Below are 15,535 nucleotides of genomic sequence, written 5' to 3' on the forward strand. Positions count from 1 at the left end.
TACTCCCCTCTTATATACACACATGAGCTTTTCCTATATCACTCCATGGTATCTTCTCTAAGGCTATTACATCCGTCACTCTCCCTGTATGTCACCCCTCTGTACACATTGCCTCCTCATTACTCTACTCCCCTCTTATATACACACATGAGCTTTTTCCTATATCACTCCATTGTATCTTCTCTAAGGCTATTACATCTGTCACTCTCCCTGTATGTCACCCCTCTGTACACATTGTCTCCTCATTACTCTACTCCCCTCTTATATACACACATGAGCTTTTTCCTATATCACTCCATGGTATCTTCTCTAAGGCTATTACATCCGTCACTCTCCCTGTATATCACCCCTCTGTACACATTGCCACCTCATTACTCTACTCCCCTCTTATATACACACATGAGCTTTTTCCTATATCACCCATGGTATCTTCTCTAAGGCTATTACATCCGTCACTCTCCCTGTATATCACCCCTCTGTACACATTGCCTCCTCATTACTCTACTCCCCTCTTATATACACACATGAGCTTTTTCCTATATCACCCATGGTATCTTCTCTAAGGCTATTACATCCGTCACTCTCCCTGTATATCACCCCTCTGTACACATTGCCTCCTCATTACCCTACTCCCCTCTTATATACACACATGAGCTTTTTCCTATATCACTCCATGGTATCTTCTCTAAGGCTATTACACCCATCACTCTCCCTGTATATCACCCCTCTGTACACATTGCCTCCTCATTACTCTACTCCCCTCTTATATACACACATGAGCTTTTCCTATATCACTCCATGGTATCTTCTCTAAGGCTATTACATCCGTCACTCTCCCTGTATGTCACCCCTCTGTACACATTGCCTCCTCATTACTCTACTCCCCTCTTATATACACACATGAGCTTTTCCTATATCACTCCATGGTATCTTCTCTAAGGCTATTACATCCGTCACTCTCCCTGTATGTCACCCCTCTGTACACATTGCCTCCTCATTACTCTACTCCCCTCTTATATACACACATGAGCTTTTTCCTATATCACTCCTTGGTATCTTCTCTAAGGCTATTACATCTGTCACTCTCCCTGTATCTCACCCCTCTGTACACATTGCCTCCTCATTACTCTACTCCCCTCTTATATACACACATGAGCTTTTCCTATATCACTCCATGGTATCTTCTCTAAGGCTATTACATCCGTCACTCTCCCTGTATGTCACCCCTCTGTACACATTGCCTCCTCATTACTCTACTCCCCTCTTATATACACACATGAGCTTTTTCCTATATCACTCCATGGTATCTTCTCTAAGGCTATTACATCCATCACTCTCCCTGTATGTCACCCCTCTGTACACATTGCCTCCTCATTACTCTACTCCCCTCTTATATACACACATGAGCTTTTTCCTATATCACTCCATGGTATCTTCTCTAAGGCTATTACATCCGTCACTCTCCCTGTATATCACCCCTCTGTACACATTGCCACCTCATTACTCTACTCCCCTCTTATATACACACATGAGCTTTTTCCTATATCACCCATGGTATCTTCTCTAAGGCTATTACATCCGTCACTCTCCCTGTTTATCACCCCTCTGTACACATTGCCTCCTCATTACCCTACTCCCCTCTTATATACACACATGAGCTTTTTCCTATATCACTCCATGGTATCTTCTCTAAGGCTATTACACCCATCACTCTCCCTGTATATCACCCCTCTGTACACATTGCCTCCTCATTACTCTACTCCCCTCTTATATACACACATGAGCTTTTCCTATATCACTCCATGGTATCTTCTCTAAGGCTATTACATCCGTCACTCTCCCTGTATGTCACCCCTCTGTACACATTGCCTCCTCATTACTCTACTCCCCTCTTATATACACACATGAGCTTTTTCCTATATCACTCCTTGGTATCTTCTCTAAGGCTATTACATCTGTCACTCTCCCTGTATTTCACCCCTCTGTACACATTGCCTCCTCATTACTCTACTCCCCTCTTATATACACACATGAGCTTTTCCTATATCACTCCATGGTATCTTCTCTAAGGCTATTACATCCGTCACTCTCCCTGTATGTCACCCCTCTGTACACATTGCCTCCTCATTACTCTACTCCCCTCTTATATACACACATGAGCTTTTTCCTATATCACTCCATGGTATCTTCTCTAAGGCTATTACATCCATCACTCTCCCTGTATGTCACCCCTCTGTACACATTGCCTCCTCATTACTCTACTCCCCTCTTATATACACATATGAGCTTTTTCCTATATCACTCCATGGTATCTTCTCTAAGGCTATTACATCCGTCACTCTCCCTGTATATCACCCCTCTGTACACATTGCCACCTCATTACTCTACTCCCCTCTTATATACACACATGAGCTTTTTCCTATATCACCCATGGTATCTTCTCTAAGGCTATTACATCCGTCACTCTCCCTGTATATCACCCCTCTGTACACATTGCCTCCTCATTACCCTACTCCCCTCTTATATACACACATGAGCTTTTTCCTATATCACTCCATGGTATCTTCTCTAAGGCTATTACACCCATCACTCTCCCTGTATATCACCCCTCTGTACACATTGCCTCCTCATTACTCTACTCCCCTCTTATATACACACATGAGCTTTTCCTATATCACTCCATGGTATCTTCTCTAAGGCTATTACATCCGTCACTCTCCCTGTATGTCACCCCTCTGTACACATTGCCTCCTCATTACTCTACTCCCCTCTTATATACACACATGAGCTTTTTCCTATATCACTCCTTGGTATCTTCTCTAAGGCTATTACATCTGTCACTCTCCCTGTATCTCACCCCTCTGTACACATTGCCTCCTCATTACTCTACTCCCCTCTTATATACACACATGAGCTTTTCCTATATCACTCCATGGTATCTTCTCTAAGGCTATTACATCTGTCACTCTCCCTGTATGTCACCCCTCTGTACACATTGCCTCCTCATTACTCTACTCCCCTCTTATATACACACATGAGCTTTTCCTATATCACTCCATGGTATCTTCTCTAAGGCTATTACATCCGTCACTCTCCCTGTATGTCACCCCTCTGTACACATTGCCTCCTCATTACTCTACTCCCCTCTTATATACACACATGAACTTTTTCCTATATCACCCATGGTATCTTCTCTAAGGCTATTACATCCGTCACTCTCCCTGTATGTCACCCCTCTGTACACATTGCCTCCTCATTACTCTACTCCCCTCTTATATACACACATGAACTTTTTCCTATATCACCCATGGTATCTTCTCTAAGGCTATTACATCCGTCACTCTCCCTGTATATCACCCCTCTGTACACATTGCCTCCTCATTACTCTACTCCCCTCTTATATACACATATGAGCTATATACACTGACAAACATCCTTGACCTGTCACCATAAAAATCTTTCATACACGTCTTACAACTATAATTATCTCTCCTACTTCTATTAGCTGGTGACATATCTTCAAATCCAGGCCCCACTCATAACATAATATAAATTCAGCTAACCACAAACATCATGTTTCTCCCATCACCCTCCCAGTCACTATAATGTGCCTTATGGAATGCTGCTCTGTCTGCAACATATTTACATCCATCCATGACTTTTACCTCAAATAACCTCAACCTTCTGGCGATAACAGAAACATGGCTCACACAATCAGACACTCCCTCCCCTGCAGCATTGTCACCTACACGTCACACACACCTCCAGGGCTGGTAATAGTAAAGGAAATGGGGTTGGAATATTACTGTCCCAATCTATCACATCCACAGTTCTCCCACAGGTACCTTATTTTTATTTATTACCAGTTATTTATATAGCGCACACATATTCCGCAGCGCTTTACAGAGAATATTTGGCCATTCATATCAGTCCCTGCCCCAGTGGAGCTTACACTCTATGGGCCTAATTCAGACCCGCTCGCGAGCGTTGAGCGCTCGCAAGCGGGTTGATGTTGCCCTAGTGCGCATGCACGACGGAGGCGGCTCCGTCGTGCGCATGCGCGAGACCCGAATAACGACGGCCAAACCGTCGTTATGGGTCTCGCACCAAAGGGGGTGTGCTGTCGATGGTGAGTGACAGCACGCCCCCTTTGGTGGGTGTGCCGGGGTTGTGGCTGGCCAGACGGAGGCGTTCCCATGGGAGTGCTTTTGGCTCTGATAGAACCAAAAGCACTCCAGGGCTTGCGGCACATGAGACCCTACCGCAAGGGTCTCGTTGCAAGCCCAATGGTCGCGATGGTCTTGACCATCGCGACCATCATTTTGGCCGCTCGCTATAGCTGTGGGTGGTCACCGATATGCGAGCGGCCAAGAGGCCGCTCTTAATTTCAGAGGGACGGCCCTGATTCAGAGCGAGCGCTCTGTTAGAGCGTCCGGCTCTGAATCAGGGCCAACATTCGCTGTCACATGCACACGCACATATACACTAGGGTTAATTTTTGTTGGGAGCCAATGAACCTACCAGTATATTTTTGGTGTGGGAGGAAACCGGAGTACTCGGAGGAAACCCACGCAAGCACAGGGAGAATATACAAACTCCACACAGGTAGGGCTGTGATGGGAAACGAACCCATGACCTCAGTGCTGTGAGGCAGTAATGCTAACCCTTACACCGTCTGTGCTGCTACCTTCACTCACATTACATCATTTGTACATTCTGTCAGGACTGTCACCCCTTTCTCTCTGCGTGTTGCTGTCTGTCGCCCACCCCAACAATCTCTGAAACATATTTCTGCCTGGTTCCCTCACTTCCTATCCTCAGACATCTCCACCATCATCATGGGTGATATCAGTATCACTACTGACAGTCCCCAATCACCTCATGCCTCCAATCTACTCTCTGTAACCTCTCTCAGCATCTCCCAATCAGAGGCGTAACTAGGGCCTTCAGAGCCCAGGGCAAGTTTAAGATTGGCACTACCACCCTGTAGTAAAATACATAAAAAAAAATGAAAGTGGTCACATACCGGAAAGGACGTGCCAATATCACACGCCAGCCATTTCTGTCACTCTGAGAACATTCCATTCCATATACACCTTACCTATATGGTGGTTTCTCACAACCTGGAACCTCTAAAGAAATCTATCCTCCCTGAGACGATGGCGTCTTCTGTCAGTTATCACACGTTCGGATGATGCCTGTTTGTGTAGGAATATTAAGTTCATCATACAACAGTGGTTCAACCAGACTCATTCCCCCTGTGTAACTTCCCCTGAGGCTCTCAGCCACACAATCTCCCCCCACCTTCTCTCAGCACACAGACACACACACTGACACATATACACACTGACTCATACACACACTCACATATATACACACTGAGAGCCTACATAAACACATGCAGCCAGCCCCCCCTCCCTCCCTGGCACCACACATGAATATACTAACACCTGCGGTCAGCAGAGGTTCCCCCCATGCAGCAGCTTGGTCCTCTCCGCCCCCCTCTATACACACTTGCGGTGAGCGGTAGCCTCCCACCCCCTTACCACTGCAGCTTAGCTCCCCAATATATACCTGCAGTGACTTAAGCGTAGAGAGCCCCAGGGAAGGAAGAATCACTCTTCACCGGCGCAGGGGGCAACTCTCAGGTCAGGATAGAGAATGGGAAGAAGACTGTCTGGGCCAAGTAGCAAGCTTCCGCTGCAGCGCCCTCTACAGGCAACCCAGCAGGCATACTTGTCTTCTCATTAAAGTCAGGATGTAATGGTGGGGGCAGGTGGTGCGGGTACAATGCCCTGGCCGGTGGCACCCCCTCTCCTGGGCCTGCCCTGGTACCCAGTGCATGTGCCCTGCTTGATTTCCCCCCCCTTCAGTTACACCAATGCTCCCAATGGTCTCCTCTACTCATCAGGAGGGTCACTGCCTTGTTCTGCTAACACCAAGGAAGAACTAGATGAGGATGTCTGTCATTGGTGCACATGTATAATATATAACTTATTGTTAGCTGTAACATGGATAGATTATATACAGTCAGTGAGATAATAAAAGATAGACAATTAGAAATGTGACTATAGAATGAATCGTGTAATAAGGAAATTCTGAGCTGTACGTCCCTACCATTAATTGCTCATATTTATGTGTATATATACGTGTCTTTCTCACTTGTTGTATATAGTTATATATTGTGATAAAAAATTATTTATTCCAAATCCCTCAATATTGATCAGCGTTTTATTCTCTGTACTCTTATGTCTATTTATTTCACATTCATTGGTGATCCCAACACAGATGTTTCATAGAGAATCTTTATTTTTTTAATTGAGTCATTTTTATTGCACTTTTTTTTTAAAGTACAACAACATAATAAAATAAAGTGTACATGGCAGACAGGAAACATTAAATGTGGCATATGTAATTCCACATGGCAATGCTGACTGAGACTCCGGCTGTACAGCCACTTTCCTCCCAGGTGATCTGTAATCCAGCAGAGAAGATACAATGTATCACACGGGGGTAATCCATCAGGCAGCATAGGTAACAGGGCCATAGGAGACACAGAGCGTTCTAGCTGACTGAGACTCCGGCTGTACAGTCACTTTCCTCCCTCCCGGGTGACCTGTAATCCAGCAGAGAAGATACAATGTATTACACGGGGGTAACCAATCAGGCAGCAAAGGTAACAGGGCCATAGGAGACACAGAGCGTTCTAGCTGACTGAGACTCCGGCTGTACAGTCACTTTCCTCCCTCCCGGGTGACCTGTAATCCAGCAGAGAAGATACAATGTATCACATGGGGGTAATCCATCAGGCAGCATAGGTAACAGGGCCATAGGAGACACAGAGCATCCTAGCTGACTGATACTCCGGCTGTACAGTCACTTCCCTCCCTCCCGGGTGATCTGTAATCCAGCAGAGAAAATAAAATGTATCACATGGGGGTAATCCATCAGGCAGCTAACCAGATACAGGGATGAATAGAAGCAGGAGGATTTATCTCACTAGCAGGCTGATGGGTATCGGGCTTCCCCACACCCTCCCCTAATGTGGGCAAGTCACAGCACAGTGTGTAAGTCTGCCTGCAGCTCCACAAGCTCATCCAGCACACGGTATGTAGTCACTCACCGCCTACAATGCCACAAGCTCATCCAGCACACGGTATGTACAGTCACTCACCGCCTGTAATGCCACAAGCTCATCCAGCACATGGTATGTACACTCACCGCCTGCAATGCCACAAGCTCATCCAGCACACGGTATGTAGAGTCACTCACAAGCCAGATCTTGTGCACAGATAGTAGCTGGTGGGTTGGGTGAGGGAGGGGTAAGAAGTTATATGTACTAAATAGTCACTTGGGTTAGAGGCTTGAGCAGAGATGAGAGATTGGGAATATGTTTGCCTGACAGTGTCTGAGCATTAGGATAAGAGTGATAGATAATCTTACATGTGAGGAAGTCACTTGGAGTACGAGATTTACGCCAAGATGGCGCGCTAGTGTACAGCGGCGTTAGACACGAACACTTGTGGACACATAATTACCAGCAGCGTATTTTCCATTGTGCTGCTGGTTGGTGCATTTTGCTGGAGCCGGGATGTGATTGTGTCTGTCAAAAGACACCACCGACTTCAGTACTATGGAAATGTTTTACTTGTTTGTTATAATATAATAATATAGTGGAGTGTTAATAATTCACATTTCATTGACACTTCAGTGTTGTTGTTTTGTTAATGACATTAAAGTGTATTGTATTATACTGATGATCTACTTTACGTCTGAGTTTTTGTAGGTGTGTTGTGCATTTAGATTGCTACAGTGGCATCTAAGTCTACATGGAGTCAGATCAGTAGCTGGATCCACCTCACTGAGAGCTATTTATATAGTCTGGTACAGGTGATACTGCAGTCTCAGGAGAAGTGAATGTAGACATTGGTGAGAATAGATGTCACAGAGAAGTGGATAGTTGTCACTGAGAGCTATGTCTAGAGTCTGGTACAAGTGACACCGCAGTCTCAGGGGAAGTGAATGTAGACATTGGTGAGAATAGATGTCACAGAGAAGTGGATAGTTGTCACAGAGCTATATCTAGAGTCTGGTACAGGTGATACCGCAGTCTCAGGGGAAGTGAATGTAGACATTGGTGGGAATAGCTATCACAGAGAAGTGGATAGTTGTCACTGAGAGCTATTTATATAGTCTGGTACAAGTGACACCGCAGTCTCAGGGGAAGTGAATGTAGACATTGGTGAGAATAGATGTCACAGAGAAGTGGATAGTTGTCACAGAGCTATATCTAGAGTCTGGTACAGGTGATACCGCAGTCTCAGGGGAAGTGAATGTAGACATTGGTGAGAATAGATGTCACAGAGAAGTGGATAGTTGTCACTGAGAGCTATTTATATAGTCTGGTACAAGTGACACCGCAGTCTCATGGGAAGTGAATGTAGACATTGGTGGGAATAGCTGTCACAGAGAAGTGGATAGATGTCACAGAGCTATATCTAGAGTCTGGTACAGGTGACACCGCAGTCTCAGGAGAAGTGAATGTAGACATTGGTGGGAATAGCTGTCACAGAGAAGTGGATAGTTGTCACAGAGCTATATCTAGAGTCTGGTACAGGTGATACCGCAGTCTCAGGAGAAGTGAATGTAGACATTGGTGGGAATAGCTGTCACAGAGCTATATCTAGAGTCTGGTACAGGTGATACCGCAGTCTCAGGGGAAGTGAATGTAGACATTGGTGGGAATAGCTGTCACAGAGAAGTGGATAGTTGTCACAGAGCTATATCTAGAGTTTGGTACAGGTGATACCGCAGTCTCAGGGGAAGTGAATGTAGACATTGGTGAGAATAGATGTCACAGAGAAGTGGATAGTTGTCACTGAGAGCTATGACTAAAGCCTGGTACAGGTGATACCGCAGTCTCAGGAGAAGTGAATGTAGACATTGGTGAGAATAGATGTCACAGAGAAGTGGATAGTTGTCACTGAGAGCTATATCTAGAGTCTGGTACAGGTGATACCGCAGTCTCAGGAGAAGTGAATGTAGACATTGGTGAGAATAGATGTCACAGAGAAGTGGATAGTTGTCACTGAGAGCTATATCTAGAGTCTGGTACAGGTGATACCGCAGTCTCAGGAGAAGTGAATGTAGACATTGGTGAGAATAAATGTCACAGAGAAGTGGATAGTTGTCACCAGGAGGGGTGAGGACCATATACAATAAGGGAACAGTCACATAACTGTGACTCAGACATGGACACTTGTGCTGATACACCATTTAGGAGGTGTATGTAGTGCGGGTGATGGTACATGTGATGATGACTGTGACTCCATACACCAGGAGAGGGGTGAGGACGATGTACAATAAGGGCACAGTCACATAACTGTGACTCAGACATGGACACTTGTGCTGATACACCATTTAGGAGGTGTATATAGTGCGGGTGATGATACATGTGATGATGACAGTGACACCTTACACCAGGAGAGGTGAGAGGGGTGAGGACCGTGTACAATAAGGGCACAGTCACATAACTGTGACTCAGAAATGGACACTTGTGCTGATACACCATTTAGGAGGTGTATGTAGTGCGGGTGCTGATACATGTGATGATGACTGTGACTGATTACACCAGGAGAGGTGAGAGGGGTGAGGACCATGTACAATAAGGGCACAGTCACATAACTGTGACTCAGACATGGACACTTGTGCTCATACACCATTTAGGAGGTGTATGTAGTGCAGGTGCTGATACATGTGATGACTGTGACTCCTTACACCAGGGGAGGTGAGAGGGGTGAGGACCGTGTACAATAAGGGCACAGTCACATAACTGTGACTCAGAAATGGACACTTGTGCTGATACACCATTTAGGAGGTGTATATAGTGCGGGTGATGATACATGTGATGATGACTGTGACACCTTACACCAGGAGAGGTGAGAGGGGTGAGGACCATGTACAATAAGGGCACAGTCACATAACTGTAACTCAGAAATGGACACTTGTGCTGATACACCATTTAGGAGGTGTATGTAGTGCAGGTGCTGATATATGTGATGATGACTGTGACTCCTTACACCAGGAGAGGTGAGAGGGGTGAGGACCAGGTACAATAAGGGCACAGTCACATAACTGTGACTCAGAAATGGACACTTGTGCTGATACACCATTTAGGAGGTGTATGTAGTGCAGGTGCTGATATATGTGATGATGACTGTGACTCCTTACACCAGGAGAGGTGAGAGGGGTGAGGACCATGTACAATAAGGGCACAGTCACATAACTGTGACTCAGACATGGACACTTGTGCTGCTACACTATTTAGGAGGTGTATGTAGTGTGGGTGCTGATACATGTCATGATGACTGTGACTCCTTACACCAGGAGAGGTGAGAGGGGTGAGGACCATGTACAATAAGGGCACAATCACATAACTATGACTCAGACATGGACACTTGGGCTGATACACCATTTAGGAGGTGTATGTAGTGCGGGTGCTGATACATGTGATGATGACTGTGACTCCTTACACCAGGAGAGGTGAGAGGGGTGAGGACCATGTACAATAAGGGCACAGTAACATAACTATGACTCAGACATGGATACTTGTGCTGATACACCATTTAGGAGGTGTATGTAATGTAGGTGATGATACATGTGATGATGACTGTGACTCCTTACACCAGGAGAGGTGAGAGGGGTGAGGACTGTGCACAATAAGGGCACAGTCACATAACTGTGACTCAGACATGGACACTTGTGCTGATACACCATTTAGGAGGTGGATGTAGTGCAGGTGCTGATATATGTGATGATGACTGTGACTCCTTACACCAGGAGAGGTGAGAGGGGTGAGGACCATGTACAATAAGGGCACAGTCACATAACAGTGACTCAGACATGGACACTTGTGCAGATACACCATTTAGGAGGTGTATGTAGTGCAGGTGCTGATATATGTGATGATGACTGTGACTCCTTACACCAGGAGAGGTGAGAGGGGTGAGGACCATGTACAATAAGGGCACAGTCACATAACTATGACTCAGACATGGACACTTGTGCTGATACACCATTTAGGAGGTGTATGTAATGTAGGTGATGATACAAGTGATGATGACTGTGACTCCTTACACCAGGAGAGGTGAGAGGGGTGAGGACTGTGCACAATAAGGGCACAGTCACATAACTGTGACTCAGACATGGACACTTGTGCTGATACACCATTTAGGAGGTGGATGTAGTGCGGGTGCTGATACATGTGATGGTGACTCCTTACACCAGGAGAGGTGAGAGGGGTGAGGACCATGTACAATAAGGGCACAGTCACATAATTGTGACTCAGACATGGACACTTGTGCTGATGCACCATTTAGGAGGTGTATGTAGTGCGGGTGCTGATACATGTGATGATGACTGTGACACCTTACACCAGGAGAGGTGAGAGGGGTGAGGACCATGTACAATAAGGGCACAGTCACATAACTATGACTCAGACATGGATACTTCTGCTCATACACCATTTAGGAGGTGTATGTAGTGCAGGTGCTGATACATGTGATGTCTGTGACTCCTTACACCAGGGGAGGTGAGAGGGGTGAGGACCATGTACAATAAGGGCACAGTCACATAACTGTGACTCAGAAATGGACACTTGTGCTGATACACCATTTAGGAGGTGTATGTAGTGCAGGTGCTGATATATGTGATGATGACTGTGACTCCTTACACCAGGAGAGGTGAGAGGGGTGAGGACCATGTACAATAAGGGCACAGTCACATAACAGTGACTCAGACATGGACACTTGTGCAGATACACCATTTAGGAGGTGTATGTAGTGCAGGTGCTGATATATGTGATGATGACTGTGACTCCTTACACCAGGAGAGGTGAGAGGGGTGAGGACCATGTACAATAAGGGTACAGTCACATAACTGTGACTCAGACATGGACACTTGTGCTGCTACACTATTTAGGAGGTGTATGTAGTGCAGGTGCTGATAAATGTGATGTTGGCTGTGACTGATTACACCAGGAGAGGTGAGAGGGGTGAAGACCATGTACAATAAGAGCACAGTCACATAACAGTGACTCAGACATGGACACTTGTGCAGATACACCATTTAGGAGGTGTATGTAGTGCAGGTACTGATACATGTGATGATGACTGTGACTCCTTACACCAGGAGAGGTGAGAGGGGTGAGGACCATGTACAATAAGGGCACAGTCACATAACTGTGACTCAGACATGGACACTTGTGCTGCTACACTATTTAGGAGGTGTATGTAGTGCAGGTGCTGATAAATGTGATGTTGGCTGTGACTGATTACACCAGGAGAGGTGAGAGGGGTGAAGACCATGTACAATAAGGGCACAGTCACATAACTGTGACTCAGACATGGACACTTGTGCTGATACACCATTTAGGAGGTGTATGTAGTGCAGGTGATGATACATGTGATGATGACTGTGACTCCTTACACCAGGAGAGGTGAGAGGGGTGAGGACTGTGTAGAATAAGGGCACAGTCACATAACTGTGACTCAGACATGGAGACTTGTGCTGATACACCATTTAGGTGTATGCAGTGTGGGTGATGATACATGTGATGAGGACTATGACAACTTACACCAGGAGAGGTGAGAGGGGTGAGGACCATGTACAATAAGGGCACAGTAACATAACTATGACTCAGACATGGACACTTGTGCTGATACACCATTTAGGAGGTGTATGTAATGTAGGTGATGATACATGTGATGATGACTGTGACTCCTTACACCAGGAGAGGTGAGAGGGGTGAGGACTGTGCACAATAAGGCCACAGTCACATAACTGTGACTCAGACATGGACACTTGTGCTGATACACCATTTAGGAGGTGGATGTAGTGCGGGTGCTGATACATGTGATGGTGACTCCTTACACCAGGAGAGGTGAGAGGGGTGAGGACCATGTACAATAAGGGCACAGTCACATAATTGTGACTCAGACATGGACACTTGTGCTGATGCACCATTTAGGAGGTGTATGTAGTGCGGGTGCTGATACATGTGATGATGACTGTGACACCTTACACCAGGAGAGGTGAGAGGGGTGAGGACCATGTACAATAAGGGCACAGTCACATAACTGTGACTCAGACATGGACACTTGTGCTGATACACCATTTAGGAGGTTTATATAGTGCAGGTGCTGATAAATGTGATGATGACTGTGACTCCTTACACCAGGAGAGGTGAGAGGGGTGAGGACCGTGTACAATAAGGGCACAGTCACATAACTGTGACTCAGACATGGACACTTGTGCTGATACACCATTTAGGAGGTGGATGTAGTGCGGGTGCTGATACATGTGATGATGACTGCGACACCTTACACCAGGAGAGGTGAGAGGGGTGAGGACCGTGTACAATAAGGGCACAGTCACATAACTGTAACTCAGAGATGGACACTTGTGCTGATACACCATTTAGGAGGTGTATGTAGTGCAGGTGCTGATACATGTGATGATGACTGTGACTCCTTACACCAGGAGAGGTGAGAGGGGTGAGGAACATGTACAATAAGGGAACAGTCACATAATTGTGACTCAGACATGGACACTTGTGCTGATACACCATTTAGGAGGTGTATGTAGTGCAGGTGCTGATACATGTGATGATGACTGTGACTCCTTACACAAGGAGAGGTGAGAGGGGTGAGGACCATGTACAATAAGGGCACAGTCACATAACTGTGACTCAGATATGGACACTTCTGTTGATACACCATTTAGGAGGTGTATGTAGTGCGGGTGCTGATACATGTGATGATGACTGTGACTCCTTACACCAGGAGAGGTGAGAGGGGTGAGGACCATGTACAATAAGGGCACAATCACATAACTATGACTCAGACATGGACACTTGTGCTCATACACCATTTAGGAGGTGTATGTAGTGCAGGTGATGATACATGTGATGATGACTGTGACTCCTTACACCAGGAGAGGTGAGAGGGGTGAGGACTGTGTACAATAAGGGCACAGTCACATAACTGTGACTCAGACATGGACACTTGTGCTGATACACCATTTAGGAGGTGTATGTAGTGCAGGTGATGATACATGTGATGATGACTGTGACTCCTTACACCAGGAGAGGTGAGAGGGGTGAGGACTGTGTACAATAAGGGCACAGTCACATAACTGTGACTCAGACATGGACACTTGTGCTGATACACCATTTAGGTGTATGTAGTGCGGGTGATGATACATGTGATGAGGACTATGACACCTTACACCAGGAGAGGTGAGAGGGGTGAGGACCGTGTACAATAAGGGCACAGTCACATAACTGTGAGTCAGACATGGACACTTGTGCTGATACACCATTTAGGAGGTGTATGTAGTGCAGGTACTGATACATGTGATGATGACTGTGACTCCTTACACCAGAGAGGTGAGAGGGGTGAGGACCATGTACAATAAGGGCACAGTCACATAACTGTGACTCAGACATGGACACTGGTACTGATACACCATTTAGGAGGTGTATGTAGTGCGGGTGCTGATACATGTGATGATGACTGTGACATCTTACACCAGGAGAGGTGAGAGGGGTGAGGACCATGTACAATAAGGGCACAATCACATAACTATGACTCAGACATGGACACTTGTGCTGATACACCATTTAGGAGGTGTATGTAGTGCGGGTGCTGATACATGTGATGATGACTGTGACTCCTTACACCAGGAGAGGTGAGAGGGGTGAGGACCATGTACAATAAGGGCACAGTCACATAACTGTGACTCAGACATGGACACTTCTGCTGATACACCATTTAGGTGTATGTAGTGCAGGTGCTGATACATGTGATGATGACTGTGACTCCTTACACCAGGAGAGGTGAGAGGGGTGAGGACCGTGTACAATAAGGGCACAGTCACATAACTGTGACTCAGACATGGATACTTGTGCTGATACACCATTTAGGAGGTGTATGTAGTGTGGGTGCTGATACATGTGATGATGACTGTGACTCCTTACACCAGGAGAGGTGAGAGGGGTGAGGACCGTGTACAATAAGTGCACAATCACATAACTGTGAATCAAGACATGGACACTTGTGCAGATACACCATTTAGGAGGTGTATGTAGTGCAGGTGCAGATACATGTGATGACTGTGACTCCTTACACCAGGAGAGGTGAGAGGGGTGAGGACCGTGTACAATAAGGGCACAGTCACATAACTGTCACTCAGACATGGACACTTATGCTGATACCCTATTCAGTTTTCGGAGTTTGCTGAATACTGGGGGAAGAGGGGGGATCCTATTGGACCCCTATTGATGAATGGCCCGGTAACTAAAATATGTGGAAACTAGCGATTCCGCATTGTTACCGGCCCACTTATCGTTTGATGAATAGGCCCTTCAGAATGGACTATCCAGTTGTTAGCATTGAAAACATTAGCGCCTCAGGTATATTATATGAAGTCTATCCCATTACATGTTATCTCCATGCCAGCTGCCACAGAAAAGACG

The sequence above is a fragment of the Taudactylus pleione genome, unplaced genomic scaffold (genome assembly GCF_031769625.1).
Source record: "Taudactylus pleione unplaced genomic scaffold, aTauple2 ptg001238l, whole genome shotgun sequence".
NCBI classification, from domain to species: domain Eukaryota; kingdom Metazoa; phylum Chordata; class Amphibia; order Anura; family Myobatrachidae; genus Taudactylus; species Taudactylus pleione.